We start from the raw sequence: 18777 nt of genomic DNA, 5'->3' as shown, positions 1-18777 counted from the left end.
TCTGTCACACCACCTTCAAAGAGTGTAATTTACGTTGCTGTACTATTACTTTGTTGGAAGGTGAAGTAAACGGACATTCCCGCTTAGGTTCAGAAAGTTATTCCTGTGTGTGGACTACTTTATTGCAGCCTCAAGATTCACCGCAGAGGATGGAACGATGGCGTCACGAGTGACAATAGACCTTGAGGTAACCGCTAGTTTACCTCCCCCAGCAGTAACTTGGCAGATAACGAGCTACCCCCAGGGAAGGAGATGGTGGAGCCATTGTGACAGAAATCCTTATCTACCCCGCCATCTCCTCGGCTGTGGGCCAGCTCCTTTGATGCTGCACATGTAAATGCGAATATCATGTGAGTGCGTTGAGATCTTACATTTTTTTCCTACTGAAACAACATGTAATTTTCAACCCATGTACCCCGATGCAATCTTATCACAAAGACGCATTGCATAGAAATCAAAGGTTTAAGAGTGCAATAACATTTAAAGTAACGGTTTCTATTTTTGGGTGACTTTTGTGCGTCTTGCAAAGCGCAAAACTGAAATGAGAAAACTTCACGTGTAAATAAGCCCTAAAGTGTAAACATTCAGATGTAACAAAGGAATCCCGAGTCGCTCCCCCAGCAGTTTCACCGTCACGGAGGACCAACACACTGAAATCTAAAGAGTTCTTCTCCTACTGTTCACACCAGACCTACAGGAGCTCTTTTTACGCCTGTCGGTTACATGAGGGGAGACAATGGTCTCCGATTTTTTTTTTCTTGAGCTAGTAAAATCGGCCAGTCACCATTTTGTTCTAGCCGTGTCTCAGACTACACAGAGCATGATCACATCACTTTGTATGGAGGTGACACCAAGCATCTCCCTTATGTACACAGCCTGAACCAGTGTGCAGGAAAGGTGTCCAGAGCTGCGGTTACAGTTCTAGGCATCGTCAATGGACACTGCCAACAAGTTATTGTGTACTGCATATCGGATTACCAGAGATTAAATGTTCTTGCAGAACAGTGAGTGCAGCTCTGAAGTATAATACATGATGTAACTCAGGATCAGTACAGGATAAGTAATGTATGTACACAGTGACTCCACCAGCAGAATAGTGAGTGCAGCTCTGGAGTATAATACAGGATGTAACTCAGGAGCAGTACAGGATAAGTAATGTATGTACACAGTGACTCCACCAGCAGAATAGTGAGTGCAGCTCTGGAGTATAATACAGGATGTAACTCAGGATCAGTACAGGATAAGTAATGCATGTACACAGTGACTCCACCAGCAGAATAGTGAGTGCAGCTCTGGAGTATAATACAGGATGTAACTCAGGATCAGTACAGGATAAGTAATGCATGTAAACAGTGACCGGATTTCTTGCCTTTCTTGCTGTAGTTTAACTTTTTAATTCTTTCCTATTGATTTCTAAGGAGGTTCCAATTGTTGCATCACTAAAAAAAAGTGCATGGGTGCCTGCAGTGGTGAAGGTAGCTTCCAAAGTGTACATTAATGTATCCATTTCTAAATCAATACCCGTCATTAAAAGTGTAGAATCAAAATGTAAACTTTGACTGCTGTCCTGTATTTCTTCTTTTGTTTGGCCACTTAGTGCCCCGGCCAGAAATAGTTAAAAAAAAAAATCACTTCATAAAGCGGTCTTTAAGCAAATGTGACTTCGGAATATTAACAATTTTTGTAAAGTTTCAAGCAGTGCATAAATTTCTATGTCATATTAAAGGTCATACTTTTTGTTAATGTCATCGGTGATTAAAAATTCTGCTTAGATATAAGGAAAAAACTGGAAATGCTTACTAAGCAGCGCGGAGGATGCAATATATATTCAGGAATATTAAAACAAGTAGAGCACATTGTGCGGAGACGGGCGAGAGTACTAATCTGTTGCGCAGCCTTTAGAGGTCTGCCTCGGAATGGGTGGTGTCCATCTGTGTTGTATGATTTGTCGGGACTATAGTCCTCCTTGGAAGGTGGGCTCAGTAAAGACCCAGCTATGCAGCTTTGATCGTTAGCAGAGACCAGCTTGACCTACATTTACTTCCGAGCTCTCTGACCGTGCAATAACTGTTGCAAAGGGCTATACGGAATATCTGCTATTGCTTGCATATGGGAGTCAAGGAAGCTGCTGCAACACAAGCGAAATTGAAGCACTTCTTAGCCATTCGTCTGTCTTGCCTTTCCAGTAGGGATGCTTATGTCTCCACCTGCATCCGATTGCAGCACCTTATAGACAAAAATATATAGCGGTGCTGGAGAAGCTGGAACGAGGGCGCCTGTGGCAAGCTGTGTGACACTAATAATACAAATATTCATGGTGGCATCAGCTGCCTGCATTTTTAATAAATCCGGGATTTATTCTAAGGCTAATATGGTTTGTTACCAGAAGGATTGTACTAGGTGTCATTTTTCTCTCGTGTACCCTTGCACAGCCGTCCAATTATCCACCTGACAGGCTAGAAATGTATCCTATGCTCAGCGCCTTCCTATCGGCGCTGTAAAGAAGCTGTTGCCTAGCAACGCAGCCCGGGGTAGTGATGGAAGAAACGTTCCCTGATTAAACCACTGAGAGTCAAAAGAGGCTTTAGCATGGATTTTCTCCATTTGTCAAAGGGCACCGCATAGGAAAATCTTTATTGGGGTCTCTCGGGCCGTACTACTTCACTGAGGCAAATTGACCAATTATGTTGTTAGCAAAGTCTGACCGTGGCTTGTGTTGCAGAGTATACTACGTGGACCCGGCAGCGCAATGCAGAGCTATAAAGTGCTTCACATCACTCCACAATCGTATGGTTTGCATGATGCAATCTGTGCCGCGGCGTGTAATTGCATCGAGGGATACAAACAATGTAAGTTGCACTAAAAAGGAAGTCAGGTGGAGGTTTAGAATGTTATGTAAGCAACTAGTAAGCGGGGGAGGTTTACCTGAGATTTATTTTCTTCAGCTCTCTGCCTTTAGGATATAGCTGTGATCAGTTGCTCCAGCTTAGATGCACTGCCTGTTGGAGTCTGAGGTAGTCTGAAGTCCACCTCCTGTCTAATCAGAGGCTAAAGATACAGTTCGGAGATTCTATCGCAGATCCAGCGCTAAATACCAGAAGAAATAGCGATGCCTGCAGCACTTTTTATTCCGGTAAAATGCAGGGCAGCTGAGCGGAAACTAAACAGACCCTATTATAGTCAATGGCCTCGGTTCGGCGCTGTTTAGTTCGTAAGATAGATTCCCCTTTCCTGCTCCCCAAATAGAGCAGGAAAATGGACGCCCGCTGCAGATGTGAAACCACCCTTAGTCTTCTTACATAAGTCATTGCATGTTGAGATCATTTCAACTGAGACAAAAAGATTATAAACGTTGAACAATTTAATAGTTAGGGAGAAAAAGAAAATGTTATGGTAGTAATTAGTGATGAGCGCAGTGGCATAACTATAAGGGTCGCAGCGGTCACAATTGCGACCTGGCCACTGAGCCTGGAGGCCCAAAACGCCCCTACAACACAATACCAGTTATCACAACATCCTCCCGCTCTGGTTCCCGATCTTTTGCATGAAAGTTAATTTCATTTCTATACACGTTAGCAGACGTGGGGGACCTGGCACTTCTCACAACTTATCTCCTCCCCCGGCTCTAGCGATTCCAGTACAGAGACGGGATGGTAGCCAGGGGAAGAAGTTGAGCTCTGTGTACCGACTTGAAGCTGGCTAACTTTCTCCCTCAATGACTCCTGTGCAGCGTTGGTCTGAGCAGTGGGGCAGCGCCAGGAGCGGAGTGACACTGCTAATGATCGGTTTGCTGTTGCTGAAGCAAATAGAGTCTTGGGGTGCATTAAAAGAGGTATAGGGGCGAGGGACGAGAACATTATCCTCCCACTATATAAGGCACTTGGCAGGCCTCACATGGAATACTGTGTACAGTTCTGGACTCCGCTACTCAGGAAAGATGTTGCAGTGCTTGAGGGGGTTCAAAGAATGGCAACTAAATTAATACATGGAATGAGAGGACTGGAATACCCAGAGAGGCTAACAAAACTGGGATTATTTACCCTGGAAAAGAGACGGCTAAGGGGCGATCAAATAACTATGTATAAGTACATGAGGGGACAATACAAGGATCTCTCCCATGCAGGGGTGTAACTATAGAGGATGCAGGAGATGCGGTTGCACCCGGGCCCAGGAGCCTTAGGGGGCCCATAAGGCTTCTCTTCTCCATATAGGTAACCTAGTACTATAAGTAAAGCATTATAGTTGGGGGCCCTGTTACAAATTTTGCATCCGGGCCTGGGAGCTTCAAGTTACGCCTCTGTTCCCATGATCTGTTTATACCCAGGACTGCGACAGTAACAAGAGGTCATCCGCTACGTTGAGACTGTGGAACTCTATGCCTGAGGACGTGGTGATGGAAAAATCCATAGAGGAGTTTAAGAGGGACTAGATGTCTTTTAGAGCAGTATGATATTACAGGATATAGACATTAAATAACCATCAGGGTTGTTGATCGGGGTCTTGGAGTTAGGTAACAGCTTTCAAATGTTGATCCGTGGATTATTCTGGCTGCCATTATGGAGTCGGGAAGGAATCCCCCCCCCCCCCCACACACACACACACACAAATTGGCTAAATTGACATCTGCCTCATTGGATTCTTTGTTGTGCCTCCCTCTGGATCAACAAGGGGGATGAAAACAGGCTGAACTAGATGGAAATTGTCTTATATCAACCTAACATACTATGTTACTATGTTTATGACCACCCCAAGTGTAACCATCAGTGCCCACTGGTCTGACACACCAGGAGGATGACCCAGAGTTGATGGCTGGGACCAGGGAGAGATGGACAAGACTGATATCTACAGAAAGCACCAAACAAACCACTCTAAGCTACATAGTCATATTCTGTATATTGTGAGCCCCCTGTGTCCCACTCCTATGTGCCTCCCTCCTATATAATCTATTCTGATCCCCTGTGCTTCTAATCCTATGAACTATGACCTGCTGTGCCCACCACTTCTTTATACTGTATATAGAAGTGGGGTGTATAGTATATAGGAGGGGATATATGTGGGTTATACTGTAGTATATAGAAGTGGGACATAGAGGTCTATCATAGTATATAGAAAGGGGGATGCAGGGGGTCAAACCATAGTACAGAGAAGTGGGACAGCGTATATAGGAGTGGGACCACAGGTAGTGTTATAGGATAGAGGAGTGTAGATATTGGGGGTCATAGTATATAAGGCGATGGCACAGGAGCGCCTTAGTCCATAGGAGGGGATATAGGGGTTCATAGTATGTAGGAGTGGGGAATACAGGGGGGATCATTGTATATAGGATGGGGCACATAAAGAGGTTATAGCATATAAGAGGGCCACATGGGGCTCACATATATTATTAGCACGGAGGGAGGGTTCATAGTTCTCAGTATTTCGGTAATGTCCTAACAGTATGCTTATAATTTCAGAATTGTTGTTTTTTTTATTCAGCAATGGTATGGTGGTCTCATCCAGTCACAGTATGGTGATATCACTGATATTATATAGTCACGGTATGGTGCTGTGCCAAAGGGACCCAAGCTGAATATTTTCACCCAGGCCCACGGGCCCTTAGCTACAATCTTGGATGAACTCTAAGAGTATTATACAGGGCTTTCAGGAATCTTAGACAGTGTTATACACCAGTGTTCAGGACGAGTGTTGAGCGAACCGAACTAGTAGAACACTGTTTCGGGTAGGTCTTGCAATTACGTTGGGATGGGAGTTGGCCAGGTTGTATTGAGATCTACTTAGATTAAATCGGCTGGATGTCTTGCATATTAATAGTTGTAACTACCACCATATATGCAATAGGCTGCTATGGGGCCCATGCCTCAGGGAAACTGCTTAGAATGTAATTACTAAGTGGGGGAATGATTTAGAAAAAAAAACTAATTTCCCCTGATGCACTGTTCCGGTCTTTCCTTTTTCAGAGTAGTGCAATCACGTGTAAGTCGGCACATGACTGCTGCAGCCAATCCCTGGCCTCATTGGTCACCTATATAAGTACAACTTAGTATAACTTGTGTTTAACTTATTTTAATCTGCTCTGAGTTTAATGGTCCAGTGGTCGGTCCTATCAGTGATGGACAGCTATCTGTATATCACTGTATGCACATAGATAGCTGTCAATCACTGATAGGACCGCCCACTGGACTATTAAACTCTGAGTGCAGAGATTAAAGGGCAAAAAACAATTTATACTGAATCTTTTCCCACAAACTTATATATCAATCTGCTTGGCTCCTCCTGCTCTATAACACGCTGCCTGCAGAAACACAAAGTTTTTTTATGTTCGTGTTTCTATGAATAAAGAATATATTTTAGTTGGAAACAAATCTGCCATCATAGTCATTGGATCGCAAAGAGTAGCGCCTACAGATGTGGGCTTTGCTTTGCTAGACTTTCAAGTTGATAGGTTCCCTTAAATTGTGCAGAGATGAGTCATGGCTGGAAGAAGTCATCAAAGCAGTCTGGGCCATATGGAGAACAGTGATAGGAAACTCTCCGATCAGATATGATGTTACCTGAGAGTCACTGGAGATAACCGCACTATCAGCACTATTGGAACCCATGCATCCAAACCAAAAAACCTTGGGTGGGTGGACCCATTTACAAAATTTGCCCTGGTGCCCATAGAAATCTAATTTCATGCCTTTGCTTTGACACTGATTTTATATAGAACCAGCTGATATACTCGGCTTCGCCCAAGTTAATTTGGTATTGGGGTTTATCTGGTGTTCACACGGAAAATCTTATGAAGTTGTTGTTACTTTAGAGATGCCGAGGAAAAAAATCTGTTCACCATTTTGCATGGTTCCTTGTTTTACCCAGGAAACACCATGTGGAGGTAACCATGCGACTTTTCCTTTCTATAAAATGACATCAGGAAGTGAGAGAATTAGATTCCGTACTTAAAATTTGAACGCTAATTCTTTTGTGCTTAGAATTGAATAATCGAGTTGGGACCCATTAACTTTTCCTATTTATGACATAATCAATGCTCCTGCCAAATTTCAAATTTCTATGACATCGGGAAGTGAGAGAATTAGATTATGTACGTATAATTTGGACGCTAATTCTTTTGCGCTTAGAATTGAATAATCGAGTTGGGACCCATTAGCTTTTCCTATTTCGGACATAATCTATGCTCGCGCCAAATTTCATGTTTCTATGACATCGGGAAGTTGGAGAATTAGTGGCGAGTCAGTCAGTCAGTGAATCAGTGAGTGAGTCAATGAGGGCTTTCGTCTTTATAAATATAGATGTGAGACGTGCCCAATAATTCTTCCTATTGCTCATTTTCCCCCAGGTTCATACTTTACAATTAACTTCGCACTCAACCACGTACTCTATGTGGGGGTCTATTCAGAAGGCCGTATTTTTTGGTCTGTGTTGTCCATGTATTCCAAGGACAGCACACGGCCACAGAATAAGGGCTCATCCACATCACAGCTAGAGGTCTCTATTTTCCTGTTTCATTCAGGGAGCAGGAATAAGGCACTCCCTGGTGGAAACCGAACACTTATATGATGGAACTAAACGAACTCCATTGACTATGATGGGGTCTGCTTGGTTTCCAGCCTTCATTTACCTGATTTGATAGTACAAAGTAGTGCAGTTCTTTAAGGCTAGGGCTACACAACAGCTTTGGCAACACAACCAAAGATCGCTATGTAGCACTGCAATGCTCCACTGCCTTTTAACTCATTGGATCACAGTGCGAGTCGCAGGCTGCTATCGAGGTTGGATTGTTTGTGATCGCTATGTTGCAGTCTTAGCAACATGTGATTCTCACTGCAACTCCATGGAGTTTAATGACAGTGCGAGGTCGCAGTGCTGCATGGTGATCCTTGGTCACACAAGCCATGTCATGGCCCAGATACACCTCAAAATACCAAACAGGCATTCAGCGCTTTTTCTTCCGTCCAAAAGTCGGGCTGCTGGGTGGAAAGCAGGTGGACCCCATTATAGTCAATAGGGTCTGGCCAGCACAGTTTGGTTCTGCCCTGAGACGGAACCGTTCAGCCGCAGAGATTCCCCTTTCCTGCTCCCCTAATGGAGTAGGGAAGCAGAAATCCCAACGCAGTAAAGTAAAACATCCTCGCCAGAAAGTGTTTTTCTATGACAAATATTGTAAGGCTCGGTATATTAGAGACTTCAATTTCGGAGTAGTTCTAGAAATGATGACCTGTCTGATGAATCTGCTGTATGTTTACCATGTATGAGGCTTTATTCCTAAAGCGTATATCAATATACGCTACCATCTGATGCATTGGATTCCAATCCTTCAGATCACACAGGTGTATTCCCGCGGTGTAAAAGTGCCCATCCGGCTAGTATGCCGCTGAGCACTTTTACACCGGGCAGGAATAATAGACCTGAGACCTGAAACCTTTCTGGCCGGAATACAGTGGCGGCTGCATAGACTCCTATGGGAGCCAATGACGGGTGGGTGGGAGTTTAGCAGCATGACTGATAAACTCCCTCCCCCTTCTCTCCTCCTCTCCGCCCCTTGCTGGCTGTTTGCAATGGGAGGGGGCAGGATAGGGGTGGAGCTAGCTGCTAAGCTCCCATCCCTTCCTGCCCCCTCCCATTGCTGGCTGCTGACAAGTGGCAGAGAGGGGGCGGGAGCTTAGCATATTAGCTCCGGTCCCATCCTGTCTCCTCCCCTTGCTGAGAGCCGTCGAGGGGGAGGGAAGGGGGAGCCAGTTTAGAAGAGCTAAACTGTCTTCCCCCACCTGATGGCATACAGGCTCGGCGTATATGCGCCAGGCTTGGTCCGTCTGAACGGGTGCACAAACGTTAGATTTGTGTGCCCGCTCACGCATTTTTATGTCACCGGTGGGCGAACGTAAAAACGCCCATGCCCGTGTGAAAGAGCCCTGAAGCTACAAAATATGATGTGTTTTCTGTATAAATAATAATAATTCGATTTTTTTCTAATTAGATAGTAACTAGCAGCTGGCATTAGGCAACAAAAAGTGGTGGACAGCTTGTGAAGGTAAGTAGCCACTTACTGCTTGCGTTAATTCCCAATCTATCCTGATTTATATAATGATCAGGACACGTGACGCTGCACGGTCTGCCGGCTCCTCTGCCTCTTCCATGAGCTGCGAACGCGGTTCTTATTTCTGTAAGTATCAGAAACAAATGCTGAAACACTTCCCAGACTCTTATTTGTTAACCTCTTAAGGACATACCCTATTTTGGCCCGAAGGATGCAACAATTTTGGGGGGATTTTCATTTCCACTTTTCAGAAGCTGTAATTTTTTTATTTTTCCATCAGCATGGCCGTACGAGGGCTTGTTATTTTTTGTGGTGAGCTGTCGTCTTCAATGGTGCCATGTTTAGGTACATAGAATGTATTGTAAAACTTTTATTTATTTTTTTAGAGGGTAGGGAGGGAAAACACATCAATTTTGGCGTTGTCTTTTTTTTTTTTTTTTTTTACAGCGTTAATCTTGCAGCATAAGGGCTTATTCACACAGGCATCAGTGTTTTTATATTCGCCCGCCAGCAACGTAAAAACCAGTGAATGAGCACACAAAGCTAATGTTTGTGCGCCCATCCAGACGGCCCGGGCCTGGCACATATACACCAAGCCTGCAATGCCGTTGGGCGGAGGGGAGACATTTTAGCTCGGGGGGTTGGGACAGGGCGGAAGCTTAGATGCATCACAGAAGGGGAAACAAAAAGTTAAAAACAATCACAGAAAATGGCCATTACTTACTGGGTGAGGACTGCATATAGATGCATCCTCTCACCATGCAGGTAGCTGACTACCAAATGGAGGAGCCAATAACACCTGTGCAGGACACTGATAAGACAACCACTCACACTGCCCATCCAGACGGCCCGGGCCTGGCACATATACACCAAGCCTGCAATGCCGTTGGGCGGAGGGGAGACATTTTAGCTCAGGGGGTTGGGACAGGGCGGAAGCTTAGATGCATCACAGAAGGGGAAACAAAAAGTTAAAAACAATCACAGAAAATGGCCGTTACTTACTGGGTGAGGACTGCATATAGATGCATCCTCCTCTCACCATGCAGGTAGCTGACTACCAAATGGAGGAGCCAATAACACCTGTGCAGGACAACGATAAGACAGCCACTCACACTGCCTCCTGATAATGAGGGGGGGTGGATAGTTGGTGTATACTCTCACACATGGTGGATACAAGGTGCCAAACCATTCTGATATATGTAGTTCACCATGCAGACCAGCAACCTATTAATGACGCCATGATAATTCGGCGGGTTGCCCTGCATTTCCATCAGTGAACCACATTGGTACTGCCACCCTGGGCTCCCCTGGAGTCTTAATGCCACACTGCATGTGAATGATAGATAATAAATGCAAGGCATTGGTTGGATGTTGGCCAGGATACATCAGCCCACTAACCACTTCACGGTTCCTTGCGTTGTAGTGGGTCCCTACACTAATATAAATGCGTCACAGAAGGGGAAACAAAAAGTTAAAAACAATCACAGAAAATGGCCGTTACTTACTGACTGAGGAGTGCATATAGATGCATCCTCTCACCATGCAGGTAGCTGACTACCAAATGGAGGAGCCAATAACACCTGTGCAGGACACTGATAAGACAACCACTCACACTGCCCATCCAGACAGCCCGGGCCTGGCACATATACACCAAGCCTGCAATGCCGTTGGGCGGAGGGGAGACATTTTAGCTTGGGGGGTTGGGACAGGGCGGAAGCTTAGCAACTAACTCCTGCCCTGTTCCTCCCCCTCCCACTTCCTCCCCCTTCCACTTCCCTTCCACAGCAGCTGTCATAGGCTGTCATATGAGTCTATGGGAGCTGCTGCCAGGAAGATAGTTCCAGGACTATATTTCCTGGCTGGCATAAAACCGCCTGTCTGAAATGTGCTATCCTGGCCAGCTGGGCGCTTTTACGTGGTCGCCTGTGTGATCTGATGCATTGGAATCCAAAACATCAGATGGTAGCGTATTTTGGCCGGCCATGAAAACAGCGGCCTATATACGCTCGTGTAAATAAAGCCTACATCACATGATACTTTCCACTTTATAGAAACATGTTGATTGGCTGACAGGTGGAACCACCTTTCTTCTGACCAATCGAACCCCACATAGGCAGATGTGTGTTCATGTCGGTGCCCAGTGGCAAATGACAGAGCACTAAAATCACATAGAGCTCACTGGGCGCAATGTAGTCTGCAAGAGAGAAGGTAGAAGCAGTTATAAAACACTTCTGCCTTCTCCTCCGGGTCTTTGACTGCGTCTGACAACTGAGCACCTGACCTGCTACTGTTAGATTGCAGGAGCTTTAATACCACACTGCACTTTTACCATCGGCTAGGATTGAAGCCCAAAACCAAGCGCCGTACGTTTACAGCATTTTATCCTTAAGGGGTTAATTCCATGTTATAACATAACAAAACTATGGAGCCTTCCTTTCAGTTGCACTGCATCGCACGAAAATGTGGTTTTTGTGCGGTGTGATACAACATTTACAGTAGGAAAGCCTACTGTAAAAGCCCTAAAATAAGGTTTTTCTGCATTAAAAAAAAGAATATATCACCTAACAGCAGCTGTCCGCTCCGCCCCACATCTCCTCTGCACCTCCGGCAGACTTGCTTGTAGTTTTCAGCAAGCGCTTCCTGGTTTGAAGTTTCAAAAATCAGCGCTGGCTGTGATTTGTTCTCGAGCACCACTGCTCGGCCAATTAGAGCCAGCACTCAATAAACCAATCACAGCCATTGCATTAAATGGCTGTGATTGGTTCACCCAGTGCTGCAGCGATGAACTGAGCAGCGGCGCTCGAGAACCAATCAGAGCCAGCACTTCCTGGAGGCGGGGATTTTGAACCTCCAAGCCAGGAAGCGCTTGCTGAAAACTACAAGCAAGTCTGCCAGAGGTGCAGAGGAGATGTGGGGCGGAGTGGACATCACCTGTTAAGTGATGTATTTTTTACTGCAGAAAGGGCTTATTTTCGGGGTAGGGCTTATATTTCAAGCCCCACCAAAAAAAAAAAAACGGCAGAAGAGAGCTACAAAGTTGCATGACTTTGTAGCGACACAAGATAATAAGGAAACGCAGTGATATCGCACAGATATCGGCGGCGGTGGCAATGAGTTCTTAGACCCTCTCTAGTAAATCGATTGACTAGGTGATAGGAGCAGCTTTGCCGTGTAGGACTAGATGGAGTACGGATATATTTATGGAGGGATTAGATTGTCTTTTCACACAGTGTTTCCTTCTCCCCCAGAATAAAAGTGTGAAGAGTCTCAGAATTCCTTCTCTCCGTATTTGCTTTATGGCGTCTGGAGATTTATATTTCCTCTGTCGCTGACGCAGATAAGACTCATCTATAAAACACCAGAGAAAAAATATGGAATTCTGTGTGGCTCGCCCCATATCGGAGCTGTAAATCTCCGGCTGTATACGGCTATAGATACTGCTGGCAGCCCGTCACCCTGTAAATCTTCTCCTTATACACATGGTTAAATTTCATCAGAGGGATCAGCTGAGATTCATATTACCTTATCTGTCACTTCTTGTATGATAAGACTATCAGGCTCCATGCGATGAAGTTATCCGCGCCCGGGCTGATGATGATGATGATGACTACTAGATTATTGAATGCTTGCAATATTTTAGAACATATTAGAACACCACAAAATGATTTTATCAAGCGCTACAAACCCGTCAGATACATGCGGGATTGTGCAAGTCTGAAAATATCACTCGCAAGTCTGTTAGGAAGGAAATATTTTAAACTATATACTAGGAGAGTCCAACCTTCTGACGTCACTGGGCTAGATTGGAAGTTTTCCTGTGCAGCACATTAAGTACACAAACAATAACGATGTAGGGCATTCTCCTCCACAGGACCCCCATCCTCCTCTTCAGTCCTCCAAACAACCCCCATCATTCTCTTCGATCTGCCAAACAATCCCCTATCATCTTCTTCCATCCTGTAAACAACCCCTGTCACCCTCTCCAGTCCTCGAAACAGCCCTCATCGTCCTCTTCAGTCCTCAAAACAACCTCCATCGTCCTCCTCAGTCCTTCAAACAACCCCCATCATCCTTTTTAGTCCTCCAAACAATCCCCATCATCCTCTTTAGTCCACCAAACAACCCACATCATCCTCCCCAGTCCTCCAAAAAAAACCCATCGCCCTTTCCAGTCCTCCAAACAACCCCCATCGCCCTTTCCAGTCCTCCAAACAACCCCCATCACCCTTTCCAGTCTTCCAAACAACCCCCATCATCCTCTTCAGTCCACCAAACAACCCACATCATCCTCCCCAGTCCTCCAAACAACCCACATCATCCTCTTCAGTCCTCCAAACAACCCACATCCTTCTCCACAGTCCTCCAAACAACCCACATCATCCTCCCCAGGCCTCCAAACAACCCACATCATCCTCTTCAGTCCTCCAAACACCCCCATCATCATCTTCAGTCCTCTAAACAATCCCCATCATTGTCTTCAGTCCTCTAAACAATCCCCTATCCTCCTCTTCAGTCCACCAAACAATCCCCATCATCCTTAAAACAACCCCATCATCCTCTTCAGTCCACCAAACAATCCCCATCATCTTCTTCAGTCCACCAAACAACCCTCATCATCCTCTTCAGTCCACCCAACAACCCCCATCATCCTCTTCAGTCCACCGAACAACCCCCATCATCCTCTTCAGCCCACCAAACAACCCTCATCATCCCCTTCAGTCCACCAAACAACCCCATCATCCTCTTCAGCCCACCAAACAACCCTCATCATCCCCTTCAGTCCGCCAAACAACCCCCATCATCCTCTTCAGTCCTAAACTCGGATAGGCCAGCAAAAAAACTCAATTTTCCACTTTTTCCATTTCACGCTCACAAAGGCCCAGTCATTCGAGATCTGGGGCACTGTACAGGGCGATTCAAAAGTGTGGGCCACCCAGAATATCTTCTGAGCTAAAAGAGATAAAAGTAGGAAACTTTGTAGAATACTTAGATTAGTTGGGAAATGTTTTTGGCACTATGGTGCTATCAGCCATCTTGAATTCAGTCCAAGGAATGCAAAGAAAGTCGTAGGATACATGATTAAAGGGTAGCATTTCCCCATAATTTGATAGCTGCAGTTACCTTTTCAATACCTACAACTATTTTTGAGTTATGGATGATGTCATGTTGAGTATTAATAAAGTTGCTATGGTAAATTATGAAGTATAGAAAACACTAATTTACATGTCTTTCAAGAACCAGAAGACACCATTAACAATCAAGGACAGAATTAAGATCATCCTGATGTTCGCTACCAGAAGTTCACATGAGGTGGTCGAGGCTTTCAATCAAGAACACCCAGGAAGAAGCCAGTAAGTGCAGGGACTGCCAGGAAACTGGTAGTGTCCAGGACAAACCGAGAACTGGTCATCCGAGTAGTGTTTCTGATCCCCAGGTGTCGACAGCTCTGCTAGTTGTTTTCACAAAAAGTCCAAAAAAAAAGGCTCGGCCACCTTATGAACGTCTGTTACCTTCAATCAAGGGGATCTCAATTCTGTCCTGGATTGTTAATGGCATCTTCTGGTACCTGAAAAGACATGTAATTAGTATTGTATTAATTCTCATCTGCTCAACAGTTAATTTTTTTTCTAAAAATTATGTATCTAATGCCCCCCTTTCCATTGAAGTTTCTTGGGCTAAAACCAAGAGGGCTGCCACCAAGATGGTCAACCGGCTCCACCATCGTGACAAAAGGTTTTCTCTAGCCCATCTAAGTGTTCCACAAAGTTCCCTACTTGTATCTCTTTTCATCCAGAATGACTTTTGGATCACTCTGTATATAGTACACTGGTGCACATATAGATAACATGTCGTCACACTTGAGTGTTCAGGTGTGAGTGTAAATATCAGAAGCAACACATATACATTACACTAAACACAGACACATTTTCTTTTTTTTTGCTTCAATTTTGTGACAATTAGATATCAGAACATTTTGTCACATTTTTCCCCACTAACACATATTTATGGGGTACATCCAATGTGCTTCTTTATAGAATTATTTTATATGGACACTAACCTTTCACATAATTTGTGCTCATCTAACAGCCTGTGTGTTTAGCATTAGAGATGAGTGAGCACGCTCATTTAAGGCTGATACTCGAGAGAGCATCGGTCTTTTTGAGTAACTGCTTACTCGTCCGAGCAACATGCAGGGGCGTCAGGGAGCAGCGGAGGAGAGAGAGAGAGAGATCTCCCTTACTCTCCTCCCCCTCTTCCCCCCTTCCCTGCATGGTGTTCGGACGAGTAAGCAGTTACTCGAAATGACCGATGCTCTCTCGGGTATCAGCCTTAAACAAGCGTGCTCGCTCATCTCTATTTATCACCAATCTTGTAATGTACTTGCATTTTTGTTTTGTGACTAAAAATCAGGTTTAACCTGTCTACAACTAAGGGTCTGCCTTCTAGCACCTTTGCAATCCACTGCCTGTTTGGCATTTGGCTTCTCTAGTAACAGGGACATGGAGACACTTCTAATTACTTCTTGCAACAATGGGGCGGACATTTCAATGCCTTGCAGCTGATTCGATCAGGGCGGCATGAGAAGTGTGTGAGAGGAAGCTCCGGCCAATATACCAAGGCAGTATGCCTGCTTAGGATACACCATCACCACCTGTAAGTGCAAACAACCCCCAAATTTGCTTTCACCAATGGATTCTACGTCCTCGATTTGGTATTCCTCGTTATTTCCGACAAGTAATTCCCACTAGAAGAGTCAGACTGTGGGTTGAACATTTGTGTTTCAGGACTGCTTCCAGTCTAACCCTGGTGGAGCCACCTATCATTTGCCCATTTTGTCCTTCCTAATTCCGCCTTGGATGTCTGTGTGAATAATGCTCTTTCCCCAGACAGGAATACATGGAGCAAGTTGATGAACACCTCATTTATCAAAACTGTCTAACAGTAAATCAACAAACAGTACAAAACAGTTTTTGGTGCCCATAGAAACCAATCACAGAGCAGCTTTCATTTTATCTCAGCAGTATATGTAGCAACCAATCACAGCACAGCTTTCATTTTAGCTCAGCAGAATAAAAAATGAAAGCTGAGCTATGATTGGTTGCTATTGGCAACAAAAAAAGTCCAATTTTACTTAAATTGGACCCGAACTGCGGATTTGTATATAAAACAATCAGATTTTGTGTTTTAGATGTCCCGTGTTGTCACACGTTCTGTTTCGGGTACCCCGCTAGTTAGTGTATATTATTTAAAGGGGATATCCAGGTTGGAATTCACAGTGGACAAATTCCATGTGAATTCTGCCTCTAAAATCCGCAGATTTTTGTGTGGGTCTTCATGCAGAATTTGCCGTCAAAGCGCAAAATCTGTATATGGAATTTCAGAGTGGAATCTAAAGAGAAGTGACAGGTATCTTTTGGATGCGGAAAGACATGGAAACGAGATTTTCCACATCAAAATTCCACATGTGGATTTTGCCCATTGTCAAGCTACATGTGCGGATCTGCACCAAAAACCAAGGCAAAATTTTAACGTGTTTTTTTTTTTTTTTTTTTTTTAGGTGGATCTGCTGTGGAAAATTCTGCGGTGAATTCCGTGGTGTGAACATACCCTTATCGGAATTGCATAATATCTGCTTCAATTTACATACCAAAAATCACATCAAAATCCGCACCATTGGTGTTTTTGACACGGATTTTGGTGCAGACCCAAAGCAGAATTCAATTTCAAGGGTGAAAACTCCTGCAGATTCACATCAAAATCTACAGCAAATGGTGCGGATTTAAATGTAGTTTCTGGTATCGATCGGCGTCAAAATCCCCAATGTGAATGTGCCTTTATATCCAACCCATAGTACCCACTACAAGAACTAATCCCCCTTATTAGTCCCTGCCAGGGGCATAACTATAGAGGATGCAGGGGATGCGGTTGCACCCGGGCCCAGGAGCCTTAGGGGGTCCCATAAGGCCTCTCTTCTCCATATAGGGAGCCCAGTACTATGAATAAAGCATTATAGTTGGGGGCCCTGTTACAGGTTTTGCATTGGGGCCCGGGAGCTTCAAGTTATGCCCAGATCCCAACAATATATCATTTGTGCATGAGTATATTGACTCGACCTCGGCCTGTAATAACTATCCCAGTCTGCTAGCTTGCAATTGTGTGAAATGTTGAATATTCAAACGGACCAGTAGAATTGTAAATGATTTTGCATTACAAAAGTGCCTGGTATTACATAAACCCTCAGCTCTGATACGCTGCCGCCTCTGCTTGAAGACATGAATAAAAGATGAGCTGGGACGTCTGCTTTTCATCCTGGCATTGAGGTGGATATCTGGAAGGAAATATTAAATGCACATAAACCGTAAAGGTAACAACACTATTGTGTGTTAGTTAAACATATAGAAGGTGAATTATGGACACCACAGGTTCTCCATACACTTTTCAGAAGCTATTTAATTGCGATATACAAAGTGAAATATGAGAGAGGACGTGTCGCCACCGCTATTAGGAATATCTACCAATTGTATTGGCTCAGGTGGGAGCTTTAAGGGAACCTGTCACCAGGATTCACCCTTCTAGGCTGTTCGCAGGGCGCTATCAGTCATGATGAAACCCTTCCTAATATGTAGCTATTATTGCCCATTAGCAGAGATGTGCACATTTTTCAGATATTCGATATGGCTGCTTCACCGAATTTCATCAAAAAGTTCAGTTTGGTCCCAATTAGTTTGAACCAAACAGGAAGTTCATAAAAAAAAACAAACTAATACTTGTATTGAACATGGTCTAAGAGCCCTGAAACAGTGGTGGTTCTTCAATGCATATGGCTCAGTGTTTAGCACTGTTGTCTTGCAGCACTGGGTTAATAGGTTCAAATCTGATCAAGGACAACATCTACATGAAGTTTATATGTTCTCTCTGCCTTCTTCCTCCTCCTCTACTTCCTCCTTTTCTTCTTCCTCTTCCTCGTGGTTAGCATTGTAGCCTTGCAGCACTGCGTTCCTAGGTTCATATCTGACCAAGGACAACATTTGCATGAAGTTTATGTGTTCTCTTTGCCTTCTTCCTCCTTCTCTTCTTCCTCTTCCTCAAAGTTAGGGTTAGGTCTGCTACCTGTGTCTGCTGCCCTTTTGCTATTCCGGGCAGATGTAGTCATCGTTTTGCTTCTTCTGTTTGAATGTACTCATTGTTCTATTTTCTACCAACAATGAGGGAGTTAACCCCTCTCAGGGCTCACAGCCTAGCTGCAGCTTTAATAGCAATTACCCTTCTATTTAAGTGAGCTGGGGACCCTCCCTCTTTGCCTCAGAATTGATGTGTGTTTGCTTCAGACACCCAGCACATCTAGGTTGCCTGTCTCTGGATTGTTCTGTCTTTTGAGTCGGTACCTGTATCTATTTATTTTGTATTTTCTTTGCCTTATGCTTTAGCCTGTGTGCACCTGTCCGTTTCTGTCCAGTCTGTGCATCATTTCTGTTTCTGTGGTAGTCCGTCCTGTTCTGCGTTTTGTGTACACTATCCCTGTTTCCTGTCAGGGATAGTCAGCTCCTAGGTTCCAGCACGGGGCTGTTCTTATCAGGACACCTACCCTGCTTTTAGGCAGGGGTCTTCCCATCTTCCTGCTTAGCTGAGGGCAATTTACCCATCTGAGATTTCCCAGCTTTGGTACCTCTGACCTCTAGGGTCAGCTGCAAGCCATACCAGGTCTGCTCTAAAAGCCAAGTTTGGTTGGTTAGCACAGTGGG

Source organism: Eleutherodactylus coqui, chromosome 6, assembly GCF_035609145.1.
Source record: "Eleutherodactylus coqui strain aEleCoq1 chromosome 6, aEleCoq1.hap1, whole genome shotgun sequence".
In the NCBI taxonomy this organism is placed as follows: domain Eukaryota; kingdom Metazoa; phylum Chordata; class Amphibia; order Anura; family Eleutherodactylidae; genus Eleutherodactylus; species Eleutherodactylus coqui.
The sequence above is the reverse complement of the archived record's forward strand: the minus strand, read 5'-3'. Positions refer to the sequence as shown.